The following is a 16919-nucleotide window of genomic DNA, read 5'->3' on the forward strand; positions in this document are numbered from 1 at the left end:
TCACGAAGACCCTCATGAGTATATTTGAAACTTTGTAGATGTTTGTTGTCCGTTCTCATTCAAGAACATATCACAAGAATCAGTCTATCTCAGGTTGTTTCCATTCTCTTTGATGAGTGAAGCTACCAAAGTTAGCTGAGTTACCAAGGGACTCCATTACCTCTTGGGATGAACTTACCACAACGTTCCGTGTGAGATTCTTTCCCCCGTCAAGGATGATGATGCTCAGAGATAGCATCCAAGGTTTTAAATGCTTGGAGGTGAACCAATCCACAAGACGTAGCTGAGATTTAAGAAGTTGGTACTTCAATGCCCGACTCATGAACTTCCAAACATCGTGCTGCTACAATACTTCTATAAGAGTCTTGACTCGGTGAACAAAGGAGTTGCTGATCAACTTGTTCCCGGAGGCATAATGCAACAACCCTATGAAGTAGCGTCTCAACTCCTTGATGGCATGACTAAGATCAAAAGAGCATGATACACTCGTGAGGACCAAGTGTCTCCTCTCACTTTTAGGATGACGAAAGAGCAGATTGAGAAGGATCAAGAGAGAGACCAAAATATGGCCAAAATGATGACCCAGCTAGATCTATTGTCGAAAAATGTTATGGGTAGTGGGATGAAGAGTGTAAATGATGTTGGTGGATCAAACCCTAATGAGGCACAATTTGAAGCGTTGTATAATGAAGAAGTGAACATCCTTGCAAATCAAGGAGGTGGTTTTCTTTCAAATTATCAAAGGCCGGGTGGAAATCTAGGTTGGAATACAGACGAGGGATGGAGAGACAGTGACAGAGATTGGCGTGATCATAACGCTACTTGGAAGGAAATAGAGGGTGACAAGGACAAGTATGTCCCACCCCATGAGCGTCAAAAGCCCAAGGAGTTGGAAAATGTCCATACAGAAGACATGCTGTCACGAATTCTCAATAAGGTAGAAGGGTCAGACAAAGTTTTGAAAGAAATGAAAGAGCACGTCTCTACACTTAATCAGACGGTTACCTCCCATTCAGTGTCAATCAAGCAATTGGAAACGCAAATAGGTTAAATTTCGTCTCATTTGAACCCAAGGCCAAAAGGGGGCCTGCCAAGTGATACCTTGGCTAACTAGAAGAGTGATCCTTGAAAGCGTATCCATGTCGTGCCACGACATTAAATGAGGCGCTTCTTGGGAGGCAACCCAAGGTTTATTGCTTTTATTTATATTATTTGAATAATGGATGTTGAATGTACAGGTTGAAAAGTTGAAGTTTTGGGAAAAAAATATATAGCAAGCCAAAAGTCCAGTCGGCGAGCCCGACTTGGACCGCTGTTGGAACCACCAGAATGACTGAAGGTTCTGTAAAACTTGGTGGGCTAAACACCACTCAGCGCATCGCCGAGTGGGTCGGAGGACACGACTTACTTCGCCGACTGGCGCGCGAAATGAAACGTTTTAAAGACCAAACAGTTTAAAATTTCAAAATCCTTTCACTTTCCTACTTTTTAATTCCCGCACTTCCGCACCAAATATTAGATTCTCGTACTTTTGTGTTTATTCTTGTGTTACTTGGGATCTTTACTTGGATTTCTTTGGAATTACTTTGTTTCTTAGCACTTCAAACATACTTTCGGCATAAAGGTTGGTTTTTCGAACCCCAAACTTGATTCTTAGTTGAAATCAAATGCAAATCGTTGTTTTGTTGTTTATATATGTGGGAAATGTAGTATGAATCATCATGTGATTGTTTGTTTGCCTAATCTCAATTGAAATCGTAATTAATCGGCCTCATGTTTCCCGTGTCATCACTTGTTGAAATCGAGTTAAAATTGTTGGGTTGTGTGGTATACATGTTGGGTCTAGCGGGGTGAAGTCTAATTAGCCCCGAGTTGTGCTAAAAGGGGAATTTTCCCCGATGATAGAGCGGTTGATGTCATTTTTAAGTGCAAAAGATGTCAAATGGCCAATTTTGGCCAAATCAGGGGAAGTCTGAGTACCCTGATGAGTCCACAAATTGGACTCATTTAGGGCTTTATTTTGATAGGAATAGTGTCCTCAAATGCTTATTTTGTCTCAATATTTGATGAAAACTCTTAAGTTTCAGGTATTTGAAGTTTTAGTGGAAGCATGGACACTTAGGCGCAAAAAGGAACAAAAAGGCTGAAAAGAATGAAGAAGCTGAGGCCTGCGTATCACCAAGCACGCTTGGCGATTCGCCGAAGGGACGTACTCCGCCCTTTGTTCCAGAACGCAAAGCCTTGAAGGAGCAGGATAAAAAAGGCGATGAAAGAAGTAGTCGACGTTTTGCCGAACAATTTTGCGAAGCAGTACTAGGTCACCCAATGACACAGAGCACGGTGATGCTGAAGGCTAGTGCAAAACGGCGAAAAACTACACCAAAGGCGAACCACCGAGTTAATCGACGATTTCGACTAACCTCACCGAAAGATCCGCCATCACTATTTTTTGAAGTCTAAAAATATTAAACTTGTTATTAATTTTTCAGAGTCGAACATTTATTTTAATTTCTAGAATAGAATAGTACCTTTTGGGATATTTTCTCTCAAGTTTAGAGAGGGTTTTTGGGAGACTTGAAGAAAGAAGGATTTCATCTTCCCCAAGTTGAAAGTGGGTCTTCTCCATTCTTCTTCTTTGCTTAAATCAAGGTTTAATTCCTTATACCCATTTTATTGTAGTATCATTTTAGGTGTATTTTGTTATTTCTTGATGTGTGGCTAAAAACCCCCATTCTTGGGGTGTGATTTAGCAAATATGTGTTGATATTGTTGTTGGGTCTTGCTTACTGATAGGATAGATGTATTTTACTGGTGATTTTACCTAGTGGTTGTGGTTTAATTTAATGGGTTTGTTGTTGCAAATACAAAATCACCCATGTGTTTTCAGCTTGTCTGAGAGGGAGGTCGCGAAACCAAGACCGCTAGACTAATGGCCTAAGGAGTGGGTTGACATGAGGTTCTGCCCGAAAGGGTGAGCCCTATTTCTATATCCTAACACTCAGCTCGAGAGAGTGAGTGTGGTAAGGCGTAGGCTGGCCTTCATGGGGGAAATGGGTGTTCGAGAGGAACGCATTTGAAATATGGTAAGTTGCCCTAGAGGGAACTTATTTCCATCTAAAGCTTAGCCTAATCACTATTATCTTGAAAATTACCTATCAAAAGCATGTACCCAACGATTTATCTCAACTTGTATTGCGGTCACAGCCCAAGAACCTATCCCCATACTTGATCTTCTTATTATATTTGTTGTTTTTCTCTACTTGTGACAAAACCCCCATTCCATTTGATATTTGACACCTTTGTGTCACCCCTTTTAATTTACAATGTTTTTAATCGTTAATGTCTAGCTACGACTAGTTTGAACTAAATTTTATTTTTCTACTAATTCTCAAAACCACTCCCTTGGGACACGACCCTAACCCTTGGTTGGGTTACTATATTATCGACGATCGTAGACACTCGTACTGTAGGTTAGTGTCGTTGGTCACGATGAGCATCAAAATGGCGCCGCTGCCGAGGAGTGGTGTTGTCTGAGAACTTTTAGTTTAATAGAGTTTCTGTTCTTATTAGTGGTAGTTTACTAATTTAATTTTTAGTTTTGTTCTATTGATTGTGTAAACATTTCAGAAGGCATGAGTGTTAACGGTAGTAACGGGAGCCAAGTGGGCCATCAGAACGACATTGGCAACCTCAACGATGTCTAAGAGCCCAACATCAATGATCCATATCTCATGGGAGGTGTTGGAGCCATCCGTCTACCTCCAACATAGAGAAATGCGGTGTTCTTGATAACAAGCACTATGTTGCAACTTTTGCAACTAAATGGACTTTTCAGTGGATTAGCTCACGAGGACCCATATAAGCATCTTCGAAACTTCATAGATGTGTGTGGACCTTTGTCACGACCCGGGAGCACCCCCTAGTCGTAACCGGCGTACTCGACCTCGAAGAGGTCTAATACAAGCCTCTTAGCATTCATTCATCGCATAGACACCAAAACCATAAGGAATTAAAAACTTTCTTCACACACGAAGATATTTTCAATAAATAGCAAGCGGAAGACTTTCTAGACTTTATACAATATGTCTCAAAACCATCTAATACCTGAATATAACATTGGGACTAAGCCCACTCAAAACTAAAGCAAATACTAGAGAGACATAAAAAAAGGAACATGTTGGTTATTGCCCTCGAATCTATGAGGACTCACCAAGTCTTCATCTTCAACTCTTAAAAACCTAACAAGTAGCCATGACATATCACCATCTCCAAATCCCTACACTTTAGTCAAAAAGCGAAAGAAAGGGGTTAGCACAATTAAGTACTAAGTATGGAGACCATGCAAGAAAATATGCACAACGGACATTTACAAGAAATGTATGCTTTCATATCCTTTGATAAAACCTTTCCGTTACAAGTATAAGAGACATAATACAAGTCAACATTAACATATAAGACCATAGCCAACCATACATATACTTAACATAAATCCATATACAACCCATGCTTAACTTTAGAAGGACACATGTCATTTTATTACCATAGGACCTCTACCTAATATAACCTTAAGACACACTTGAGTGAGACAAGAAGTGACCGTCCACACGATCCTCTTCAAGCACACTTAAGTGTTTCCCCAAGATTACCTTAGATAAGGACTTTATAGGCAACGTGCATAATCATACCCGATAGATAGCATATTAATGAGATGATATGTATAATGATGCTTACATAAAATAAATCATATTTAGTGGGGCGTAGTACATGTGTGGTGAGTGACCATCAATATAGTATTTCCAAGGCCTACCACCCCCTTGGAGAGGCGAAAGAGGTACAAACCCCTCAATGTGGTTACCCGGGCCTACCATCCCCCGAGCTAGGGACCAAGGTACAAACCCCTCAATGTGGTTATACGGGCCTACTACCCCCCGTACTAGGCAACCAAGGTACCAACCCCTCGATATGGTTATACGGGCCTACTACCCCCCGTACTAGGCAACCAAGGTACCAAAATCCATATAAATCAGCCCACCAACAACATACATATATATCAACCTTCATAATTTGATCATGGAAGCATGAAAACCATAAACATCACATAATAATTCCATTTCATGATAATATGCAAAATAGACCATAATAGGATGTGTAGTAGTAATTCCATAATTCAAGAGTTTATAAATAATCATAAGGACCCATAAACTTGAAGTAGAAATAGAGGATAAATGGTTGGACTTGTGGAAAGGAAGGTTTCCACAATCAAACCCACATACCTCAACTTGTTCACGAGTATATCAACCTTAGAAATACAATTACATAACTTATTTAACTTCTATTAGCTCAGTAATGATGACGTAAAATAGGATCATCATCATAAGTAAGCCTAGCATGTACAAATACAACTATGCTCCCAAAACAGGGAATCTGGCCAGCCTAGTACCTCATGTTGCATCTTAGATTTGAAAAGGAAAATGGCAGAACTAGACTTTATAACCTTCATGAAAGATGTAGATACATCTCTTAGGGTTGCAAACAAACAAGGATCACCGCAAAATATATTTTGTACAAAAAGATATAGTCAAGACACTAGCCGCTGGTCATGCAGGCTTTCAATTCTCGGAATCTGGGCAGAACTTGCCCTATGTTGCGTCCCATATTTCGTATCCATAACAGTTAAATTAGAATTTTACATAACCATAAAAGTTGTAGGTATACGAGTTAGCTTTCCAAATCATATTTATTCACTGCAAACTAAGTTATAGAGCAAGAGATATGCCTAAAATACCAAACACTATCCAGCTCAAAAACAGGTTTCGTCACTTACATCCGAAAGGAATGCCATATCCTATCGATTCATATTCAACAAAGCTTCTAATGTATCAAGAAGAGGCACCTAAGTCTACCAAGTCAAGACACACATCACATTATAAAGTTCCTTCACATTCCATCATCATCACATATGAACTATAATAGAGGACACACTTTCAATCACAATACAATAACACTTTAAACAAGATCACCTTGAGATCACATGAACACCTTTATATTCACAACATGATTGCCTTTACTTCATTTGATTCTCATTCAAGTCCTTCACATCCCATTCACATATATGATATCATGTCAACACTTCAATTCCTCATATAATGCCTCCAAGGCCATAAACACAATACATTCAATAAGTAAACACCTCCACCATAAGTGGATCACACATCAATCTATCACAATTCTATATCAATTCTACCTTAACAATGAAGTTAGGTCCACTTACCCTTTTTCCCAAGCCACAATCACCATTCCTCAACTCTCCAACAATTCACAATAGATAAGCATTGATAATAATAGAAGTCAACTATTCAACTCAATCCAAGCATACTTCCATCATCATTCAATCATAAATAATAAACCCACTTCATAAGCCAACTTTAGGAAACTTGCCAAGACATGGGTTCATGGAAATTTCTTTCTTAAAACCATCAATAGACACCATTAATAACGTAAATCATCAAAAAAAATCATTTAATGCAAGAACCCATGCTTAGAATCGAAATTAGGATTTTTGTGTTTTTGGAAGAAATTTGAATCATTTGAATTGAGCTCCTTGAAAGGAAGAATAATCAAGGATAAAGAATCCCCATACCTCTAAGTTGAAAACCCACGAGAATTGAAGAAGAAGGAACTCAAAATCTTCAATCCTAGCTCCAACTTCTTCTTCTTCTTCTTCCCCTCTTCTTCTCTTCTTCACTCAAGGACCCTAACTCTTACTCTTTTAAAATGGAACAAAAATGATCCACAATCAGCCTAACACAATAATATAACCTCAAAAGAAAAGATTTGTGAAAAGACCAAAATGCCCTTAAATTTCCGGATGGACTCCTTGCTCACTGCCCAACTTTCAAAGGGAATAACTCGCTCATACGAACTCGGAATCGAGAAAACTCGGTGGCGTTGGAAAGATCGTTCCAAGGGCTTTCCAAAAATAACTGGAACTACTCCTGGATCATCCTGAGCTAGGAATTATGACTGTTCAAAGTTGGCCAAAAACTCACTGATTTCCCACACTTAACCAAATTTCCAGGTTCTGAACTTTTTCCAAAAGTGACTACTTCCAATTTCAAGCTACTTCATATTCATTTTAAATTGTCGGATGTAACACAATTAAAATGAAATTACATAAAAACCCCTCATAGAACCTCATTATAAAGTCAACACAAAGTCATAGGCTCTTGCTTAACCTATCATTTTCCGAGTCGTTACAACCTTTCTCGTTTAAGAACATCTCTCAGGAATCAGTTCGATTAAGACTATTCCCTTTCTCATTAATAGAGTAAGCGTGCAAGTGGTTAGTTGAGTTGCCACGTAACTCGATCACTTTGTGGGAGGATTTGGTGACCGCATTTAATGTGCAATTCTTTCCCCCCTCGAAGATGATGATTATTCGGGATAGCATCCAAAGCTTTAAGCGTCTGAATGGAGAGCCTCTGCATGAAACTTGGCTCCAGTTTAATAAATTGGTGCTACAATGCTCAACCCATGGTCTACCTGATAATGTGCTCCTTCAATACTTCTATCGGAATCTAGATTCGGTAAACAAAGGTGTAGCTGACCAACTCTCGGTTGGAGGATTAATACAACAACCATATGCAGTAGCAACTCAGCTTATTGATGGCATGACAACCATCAACATGGCGTGGTACACCCGTGAAGACCAGGTCTCACCGGTCACATTTCAGCTATCTAAGGAGCAGGTTGAAAATGACAATGAGAGAGACCAAAACATGGCCAAGATCATGACGCAACTTGACATTTTATCAAAAAATGTCATGGGGGCTGGTGCTCGTAGTGTCAATGCTGTGGGAGTCGGGGGTGCAAATCCTAAGGAAATAGAGTTTGAAGCCATGTATAACGAGGAAGTAAATTTTCTAGCTAACCAAGGCGGGGGCTATCGTTAAAACTACCCAAGGCAAGGTGGTAATCAAGGATGGGTTAGAGACGAAGGCTGGAAGGATCGAGATCGTGAATGGAGGGACCGTAATTCAAATTGAAAAAATGGGAGAAAGATAGATATTTGCCACCTCACGAGTGTCAGAAGCCCAAGGATTCGGAAGGTGGTAGGTGCGAGGATATGCTCTCGCGTATCCTAAACAAAGTTGAAGGGTCAGACAAAATGCTGAAAGGCATGAAAGAAGACGTGTCTACCCTCAACCAGACTGTCACCTCTCATTCAGTTTTGATCAAGCAGTTAGAGATCCAAATGGGTCATATCTCGACTCATCTTAATCCAAGACAACAAGGGGGTTTACCTAGTGATCCTATGGCTAACCCCAAGAGTGAGGTCTGAAGGTGGACTTGCATCGTGCCATGACATCAACTAAGGCGCTGTTTGGGAGGCAACCCAAAACCCTTTAAATATTTCCTAATTACTAGTAGAATAATGGTGTGTTGTTTGTACAGGTTAAAGTAAGGGAGGTGATTGAAATAGTAAATGGAGGCAAGCAACATGTCTAGTTGGCGGATCGTCGACAAGATCGGCGAACACGATTCTTTCCGCCGTCTGACTCAAGGCACTATCAACTTGGATCCTATAAAACTCGGCGGTCTGAAGAAAATTAGTGGCGCATTGCTGACCATGTCGGTGATCTCGATGAAAATCATCGATTAGAATCCTCATATGAGCTGCAGAGCCTGTTACAGTTGGCGAAGAAACAGACACTTGGCAGTTCGCCGAGTGAATGGGCGAACTTGACTAACATCGCCAAATGAGTGGGAATTGGATGGTTTTTACAAACCACAGGTTTAAAAGTTCTATTTCATTCATTTTCTCTCCCTGCTTTGTCCTATCAACCTCACACCCACACTCTAGCCTTTTATTTATTGCATTTTAAAAGTATTTTAAGTGTCAAATTGTGCACGAATTTGGATCGCATTGCTTCCTAGCACGTCAGTACAATCTAATTCAGCACCAAGTTGGTAATCGAACCCCTCAGTTATTTTATCAAAATTTATACCCATTTGCATGGTGATTGATAGTATAAAATCTCCGTTGAGTCTTGGATTGCATGTATTATGGATTATGATTGAGTAGCTTTCGCGTGATTTGAGGGACTCCCATTCGACTGTGCTTTGAGTTGAAAACTTTTTTTATGTGGGTGAAAAGGTGAAACTTCTATGGGTAATCGTTGAAATTGTGTCATTTGAGCCTAAATTGCATTATCTGGGTTGCAGGGTGAAATTTGAAAGAAATGGGTTGAAAGTAGACACGTTTGGCTGTTCAGTGAGATGAACAAACTCACCGAATTGCTCGACGGTTCGCCTAATGCCCCCATTCCGCCTTTAACTGAATGCTACATGCACTAATCGATCTATAACTTTCGGCGGTGAGCCTAATGCCGCTAAGCTCACTCAGCGACTAGCCGAAAGACTCCTTCTTCGCCCTTTGCCTGCACCCTTGCACCTTCTGTGCATCATTTTCAGCGAATGGCCTAAATGGACGAGTACTTCACCTACTGGTTTGGTGAAGCTATTCTACTCCCAGAATTCCCCTATCCCCGCTTAAAATATTGTCTAACTTTTCTCGAAGTCTTTTGCAGAAATGGCTAGACCAAAAGTTGCGGGAAGGGACATGCCACCCCGACATGTAAGAGCACGAGAGTTTAAAACAGTTGTAAAGAAAGCAGAGCTAGCCAGACAAAGGAAATAGATCGAGGAAGCCAGGGCAAAGAGATGAATTCCCATCGACCCTAATGCGCCTCTATGGGCTCGAACGGGCCTTCAGAGCAGCTCATGAGATAGATCATATGATTGCATCTAATCTTGCTGCAGAGGCCAAGGCAGAGGCAAACAAAGAGGACCAAAACAACAATACTCCGGGGACCATTGTTTCACCTCAAGGAGTCACTCCGAGTACTGAGGCCTAGACAGATGAAGCGATCCATTAGACAGGACCTTTCTTCACCCCCTCTCTGTGTTTCTTTACTTTGCCTTTTGGATTCTGTATTATTTGCATTTGAGGACAAACGCTCTTATTTATGGTGGGGTGAGGCCCATCTTATTTTGCTTATTTCGGATACTTGTGTTTTGGTGTACATTTGGATTGTCTGTTTTTAATTGTGTTTTTAAAAACTGCTTTGTGATTGTTTAAGCTTTTGGCTCCGTTTATTTTATTTGCAAAATGATTTTGATCCTTCCAAAATTTTTTGATTTTTTCGCACATTTTTGCCACCCCTTGTGAGTTGATGTGGTTGTTCCTTTGCAAAAAAACTGTGTCCCGGTTTCGATCAATACCGAGGACTTGAATAGTGCTCTCAATCGAACGAACATGAATGTATGGCTACGATGAGGCCAAATGAAGTTGCATAAACAATATGTAAACTCTTTGCATCTCGTTGTGATCAACCATTTATCGAATTGATTCTCTTGTAATGGTCGTTGCACACTAGCGAAAGTGTGTGGTCTTGTTTGACTTAAGTGTCGATGCCTTGTGTGATTAGCTTGCCTTGAACCTTGCATGAATAAACCTAGAATTTGCCCTGTTAGTCTGATTGATTTAGAAAGGTGTACTCTTGAAATGATCTTAGGCAAATTTAAAGAGTGTGAGCCAAATTTGACATATACCTCTTTTGTGGCCTACCCGTGAGCGTGTGAAAAACTCCTTTGAACACCCTTTGAGCCTTACCTTTCTTTGAAAGAATCTTGATGAACCCTAGACCTTACTTGACCCACAACCTATAATCCTCTTGATTTGTGGTTTAGCGAATAGCCAACTTATGGGGTGTGGTAAAAAGGAAAAGGAAAGTCAAGAAGTGCAAGAAAAGTCTCCCTTAACCCCTGGTGTTGCAGAACAATGGAAACCCTTCGAAAAAAATAAAAAAAATAAAAAAAATAAAAAAATAAAATTGTGGAATAAAGTACCAAGGAAATCGAGTTTCCAAGCAATCCATGGAGGTGAATGAAAAGATGACTTAGAAGTACTAGAAAAAGAATTGATAAAAGAAAAGAAGGGAATGCCTTGAGAATACCACATCTCACGAGGAAAAAGTCACTGAGCCTAAATGACCATACCTTTACACTCATCCCCATTACAAGCCTTAGAAAGACCTTTTTGATCTTGAGTAAGCCGAATCGAAAGTTGATTGGAAAATAAGGGCACACCTATGGGTAAAAACATGCATTGTGTTCCTCTTTTTTGAGTGTGAGCGTTGCATCTGATTCCTGATCTTGAATTGATTAACCTCTGTGTGTGAATATGGAATCATTTTTGATGTGAGGGCACTTAGATACTTCCTGTTGAGCTTGATTGCACAAGTAGCAAGTATTGCGAGCATGAGAATCTTTTGTAATGGTGTGTCACAACTTGAATCTTTGAGTACACAATTGATCCTTGTATAAGTAAATTTGAGTCTGGTTGTGTGCATTCATGATTTAGTCTTGTGTAGCACTATTTGAGACACCATTTTGAACAACTGAACTTGAGGACAAACAAAAGTTTAAGTTGGGGGTGTTGATGAGTCCACAAATTTGACTCATTTAGGGCTTTATTTTGATAGGAATAGTGTCCTCAAATGCTTATTTTGTCTCAATATTTGATGAAAACTCTTAATTTTCAGGTATTTGAAGTTTTAGTGGAAGCATGGACACTTTGGCGTAAAAAGGAACAAAAAGGCTAAAAAGAACGAAGAAGCTGAAGCATCCGCATCGCTAAGCACGCTTGGCGATTTGCCGAAGGGATGCACTCCGCCCTTTGTTCCAGTACGCGAAGCCTTGAAGGAGCAGGATCAAAATGGCGATGAAAGGAGTAGTCGGCGTTTCGCCGAATAATTTCGCGAAGCAGTACTAGGTTGCCCAATGACACAGAGCACGACGATGCTGAAGGCTAGTGCAAGACGGCGACGAACTACACCAAAGGGAGAATCGCCGAGTTAATCGGCGATTCCGACTAACCTCACCGAAAGATCCGCCAACACTATTTTCTAAAGTCTATAAATACAAAACTTGTTATTAATTTTTAAGAGTCGAACATTTATTTTAATTTCCAGAATAGAATAGTACTTTTTGGGATATTTTCTCTCATGTTTGGAGAGGGTGTTTGGGAGACTTGAAGAAAGAAGTATTTCATCTTCCCCAAGTTGGAAGTGGGTCTTCTTCATTCTTCTTCCTTTGCTTAAATCAATGTTTTATTCTTTATACCCATTTAATTTTAGTATCATTTTAGGTGTATTTTGTTATTTCTTGATGTGTGGCTAAAAACCCCCATTCTTGGGGTGTGATTTAGCAAATATGTGTTGATATTGTTGTTAGGTTTTGCTTGTTGATAGGATAGATGTATTTTCATGGTGATTTCACCTAGTGGTTGTGGTTTAATTTAATGGGTTTGTAGTTGTAAATACAAAACCACCCATGTGTTTTCAGCTTGCCCGAGAGGGAGGTCGCTAAACCAAGACCGCTAGACAGATGGCCTAAGGAGTGGGTCGACATGAGGTTCTGCCTGAGAGGGTGAGCCCTAGTCCCATATCCTAACACTCAGCTCGAGAGAGTGAGTGGGGTAAGGTGTAGGCTGGCCTTCATGCGGCAAATGGGTGTCTGAGAGGATTGCATTTGAAATGGGGTAAGTTTCCCGAGAGGGATCTTATTTCCATCTAAAGCTTAGCCTAGTCACTATTATCTTGCAAATTTCCTATCGAAAGCATGTACCCAACGATTTATCTTAACTTGTATTGTGGTCACATCCCAAGAACTTGTCCCCATACTTTGATCTTCTTATTATATTTGTTGTTTTTTAACTACTTGTGACAAAACCCCCATTTGATATTTGACACCTTTGTGTCACCCCTTTTAATTTACAATGTTTTTAATCGTTAATGTCTCTAGCTACGATTAGTTTGAACTAAATTTTATTTTTCTACTAATTCTCAGAACCACTCCCTTGGGACACGACCCCACCTTTGGCTGGGTTACTATATTATCGACGATCATAGACACTCATACTGTAGGTTAGTGTCGTTGGTCACGATAAGCATTATACCCCGAAGGCATGTGTGGTATGGGTCTTGATTGAATTTCATAATGTGAGTGTTTAATTTTGATTTTGTGGGTTGCGGGTTTGATTTTTAAGAGTGGGGTAAAACACTAGCATGAAGGGCCATTTGGCGAGCTGGGTCGAGCTCACCGTTTGGTTTGGCGGTTCTCCTAAGTCCCCCTAGATCACCTTTAATTTCCCTAAAATGTTGAGTTTGATTCTGTAACTTTCGGCAATACGCCTGAGCTCGCCGAGTGAACTCGGCGACTCACCGAAAGTGGTTCTTGATCGCCCTTCTGTGCCCCTAATTCCTTAAAATACACTGTAACTCTTGGCAAGCTACTTCTAGTTCTTCGATTGGTGTCGGCGATCCACTGAAAGGCCAGGGTCATCGCCGACCTGATTTGAATTTTTGAAATTTTTGTAGTGTAACTTTTAGCAAGCCCGACCTGGCTCGCCAAAGTAGTTCGGCGACTCGCCTGCCGGTTCGGCGAGTCTTTCTACAATTTATTTTCTGCATCTTTTTCTAACGTTTTTCTATGTTGCTTACAGGAATGGCTAGACCCAAAGTTTTCGGAAGAGACATACCACCCTGAAAGCGGGCATGAGGAGTCATTATAGATGAGGAAGAAGCTGCTTCCAAGGCTAAGACGAAGAAACTACATCCAAAGGAAGGTAAGAGCAAGGGCAAAGCACCCACAATTGTGACACCAGAAGAGGCTAGCTCAGATAGTGAGGAAGTATATGAGACACACCTCACTACCTCCATCAGTGAGGGGAATCACAGAGTGATTCTCAGGCTTCTCTCTCTAAGCCTGAGGATGATCAGTTACTTGATTCCAGGAGAGCGGAGCTACGCTCTAATCGACGAATGATCCATCTAGGATCCCAGTGCCTCCGACACCGACCACCTCAGCTTCAGCTCCAATGCCTCCTCCAGTACAACCAGTAGTGCATGCACCACCTGTGCAGGGTCTTCCTCCCCGGTCACTCAATCGACTAAAGGCCGAGGAATTGAGTACCATATTAGGGGGAAAAGAGATTGTACACATATGGTGTGGTGGATAGACATCTTTCGGTGTGGGACACTATCAAGTTCCACAGATTCGAGGTCTTCACCAAGACCCGTGGCCCATACATTCCTAATTGAGTCTGGGAGTTCTACTCGGCTTTCAATGACTTGGTTCCTCAAGCCGGTGGATTTTGTGGTTGGCCGAGGAAAGAAGGTAAAATGTCGCAGCGATGACATAAATATTTTATTCGAGTGTGCCACCAAATTTAGGCATGACTACCAGAGTATGATCAAGACAAAGACTCTGGAGGACCTCAAAGGTTGGCTGGCCCCTCTTCTTTCCGACATCACCCGGAGGTGTATTGAGGTCGGAGCGCCGGTAGAGAAGAAGGATCTTAGTGTGGCAGCTAGATATTGGGCTGGGTTTATCAGTAGCACGATCATGCCATCCCAGAATGAGTCTATCCTCCACCACCCAAAGGCGGTCTATCTTGGGTCCATGATTGCTAGGAAGAGGCTCAATTTGGATTTGATTATTGAGCAGGAGATGACCATGAGGTCCAAACAGTGCCAAACGTCTCTCCCATTTCCAGTATTGATCACCAAGTTATGTTGTCGGGCTCGAGTTCCACGAGATGAGAAGATGGATGTTGAGGTTACACCCACATCTTCTACCGACATCTGGCGTATAGATGCCGAGTACACGCGGGATGAGGTTGACAGGAGAAGGGTGTCCCCGGTGGACAAATCCCTGGAGGTTTACATTGATATGATACCTGCAGAGGCAGGCATGCCTACTCCGGCCACTGGGCCTTCAGGTACTTCTAGATCCACTACTTACGATACTCCTAGCACTTCAGCTACTCCTCCTCCCCCTAAATTTGTTGTTGTCTATGCTTCTAGACCTTCGATCACACAGTCGATGCTGTTCAAGATGGGGAATTTGGCCCTATTCACCGATGTGCGTGCCTCCCGATTAGAGGCCGCAATTCCTATGATGATCGAGCGAGCCATTGCTTCTGCGTTGATACCCCTCAGAGCTTAGAATGATGCCCTTACTACGAGAGTATATGTGTGTGAGGACAAGGGGCTGCTGATGCGGTAACGACTTTAAAGGACGATCTTGTTGGACTCTGTAAGGATGTGGATGAGTTGAATTCCATCGACCTCTCCATGCTCTTTGGCACTTGAACATACCAGATGTCCCGAGATCAGTATTTCCGGCTACTAATTTCGAGGCTGAGACGTATAAGAAGTATCTTGGTGAGCGGGAGGAGGCTGTCTATGAGGATCTGGATTACTTGGAGGGTGCTATGTTCGAGATTGTGAGACAGGCCTCGCTTTAGGATACTTTGATGGTGGGCTCCAGTGGAGCCAAGTATGCTAAGACACCGGGCACTGATTCCCCGACATGTCATGACCCAAGAGTACCCCCTAGATGTAACAAGGCACATATAACCCCGAAAGGCACTATGTTAGCCACTAAACATATCATAACATAAGCATAGAACAACAAAGAGAAGAAACACATTTCATGTCCAAGAATCTTTATAAAGAAAAATGGAAGTCTAGACTTGTCTCAATTAGCCATCTATTATAATACCTGAATCAAATAGGGTCACAACCCATACAACATAATCAAAAAATGGAAATAGAAGAACTAAAACTCAAAGTGAACTCCCGTCCTCAAATCATGAGGACTCACCACAGGCAAGGAGAATAATCGAATCTAAGTTTGAACCCAATGACGACCTCCTTAAGAACCGGACCCTACACTTGGGAAAAGTATAGGAAAATATGGGTTAGTAAAAAAATGAACTAAGTATGATAGTGATGAGTCCATGATTTGGACTCTTTTTGGGCTTTATTTTAATGGATTTAGTGTTCTCAAATGCATATTTTGTCCAAAAAACTGATGTAAATCCTTGAGTTTCAGGTATTTGGAGTTAGAGACAAAGCATGGACACTAAGGAGCAAAAAGGAACAAGGCAGCTGAAAGAACGAAGAAAACAAGGCCTGAGGATCGCCGAAGCCATTGGGAGAGTCGCCGAATGGCCTTGATCTTGCCCAATGTTCCAATATGCAAAGCCTTGAAGGACAAAATCAAATAGGTGATCAAAAGGAGAAGTCGGCGAGTCGCTGAACGGTTACGCGAGGTAGTGTGATATCACCCAAGGTTACGGAGCTTAAAGTTGTTAAAAGACAATGCAGAAAGGCGATGAACCAGACCAAAGGGTGGATCACCGAGTGAATCGGCGATTCCGACTAACTGTGCTGAGTGATCCTTCGCAGCACAATTTTTGACAACTATAAATACCTGTTTGAATTTTAGTTTAGTATCAAGTTTTACATTTCAGAACTTAGTTTTAGAATCACTTAGTTTTTAGAACTTAGTTTTTTTGGAGACAATTTCCTTTAGCTTTGAAGAGTTGAAGATTTTCATTTTCAAAGCAATTGGAAGTGGGTATTGAAGATTCTTCATCCATGACGTGTGTAAAGACAATATTTATCGTATCCATTTGATGGAAACACTTTTCGGTATCGATTTCTATCTATTTTTTATGTCTAGCTAAAACCCCAATTCTTGGGGTATGATTTCGTGAATATGGGTTGAATTTATTACTGGGTATTACTTATTGATTGTTTATTCGCTTTTTAGAGGTGATTTCGTTCAGTAGTTGTGTTGGAATTAAATGGGGTTGTAGTTGCAAATACAATTTTATCTTCGTGTTTTAGACTTTCTCGAGAGAGAAGTTTTAAAACCAAAACTACTGAATTAATAGTCGGTAGTTATTGGGTTGTTGTGGGTTCAGCTCGAGAGAGTGAATCCTAAACCCTCTCCCACACATTCAGCTCGAGAGAGTGAAAGGACTAAGGCGAAGGTTGTGCTTC

This window comes from Solanum verrucosum, unplaced genomic scaffold (genome assembly GCF_900185275.1).
Source record: "Solanum verrucosum unplaced genomic scaffold, falcon-dt-bn FXZP01000033.1, whole genome shotgun sequence".
Lineage (NCBI taxonomy): Eukaryota > Viridiplantae > Streptophyta > Magnoliopsida > Solanales > Solanaceae > Solanum > Solanum verrucosum.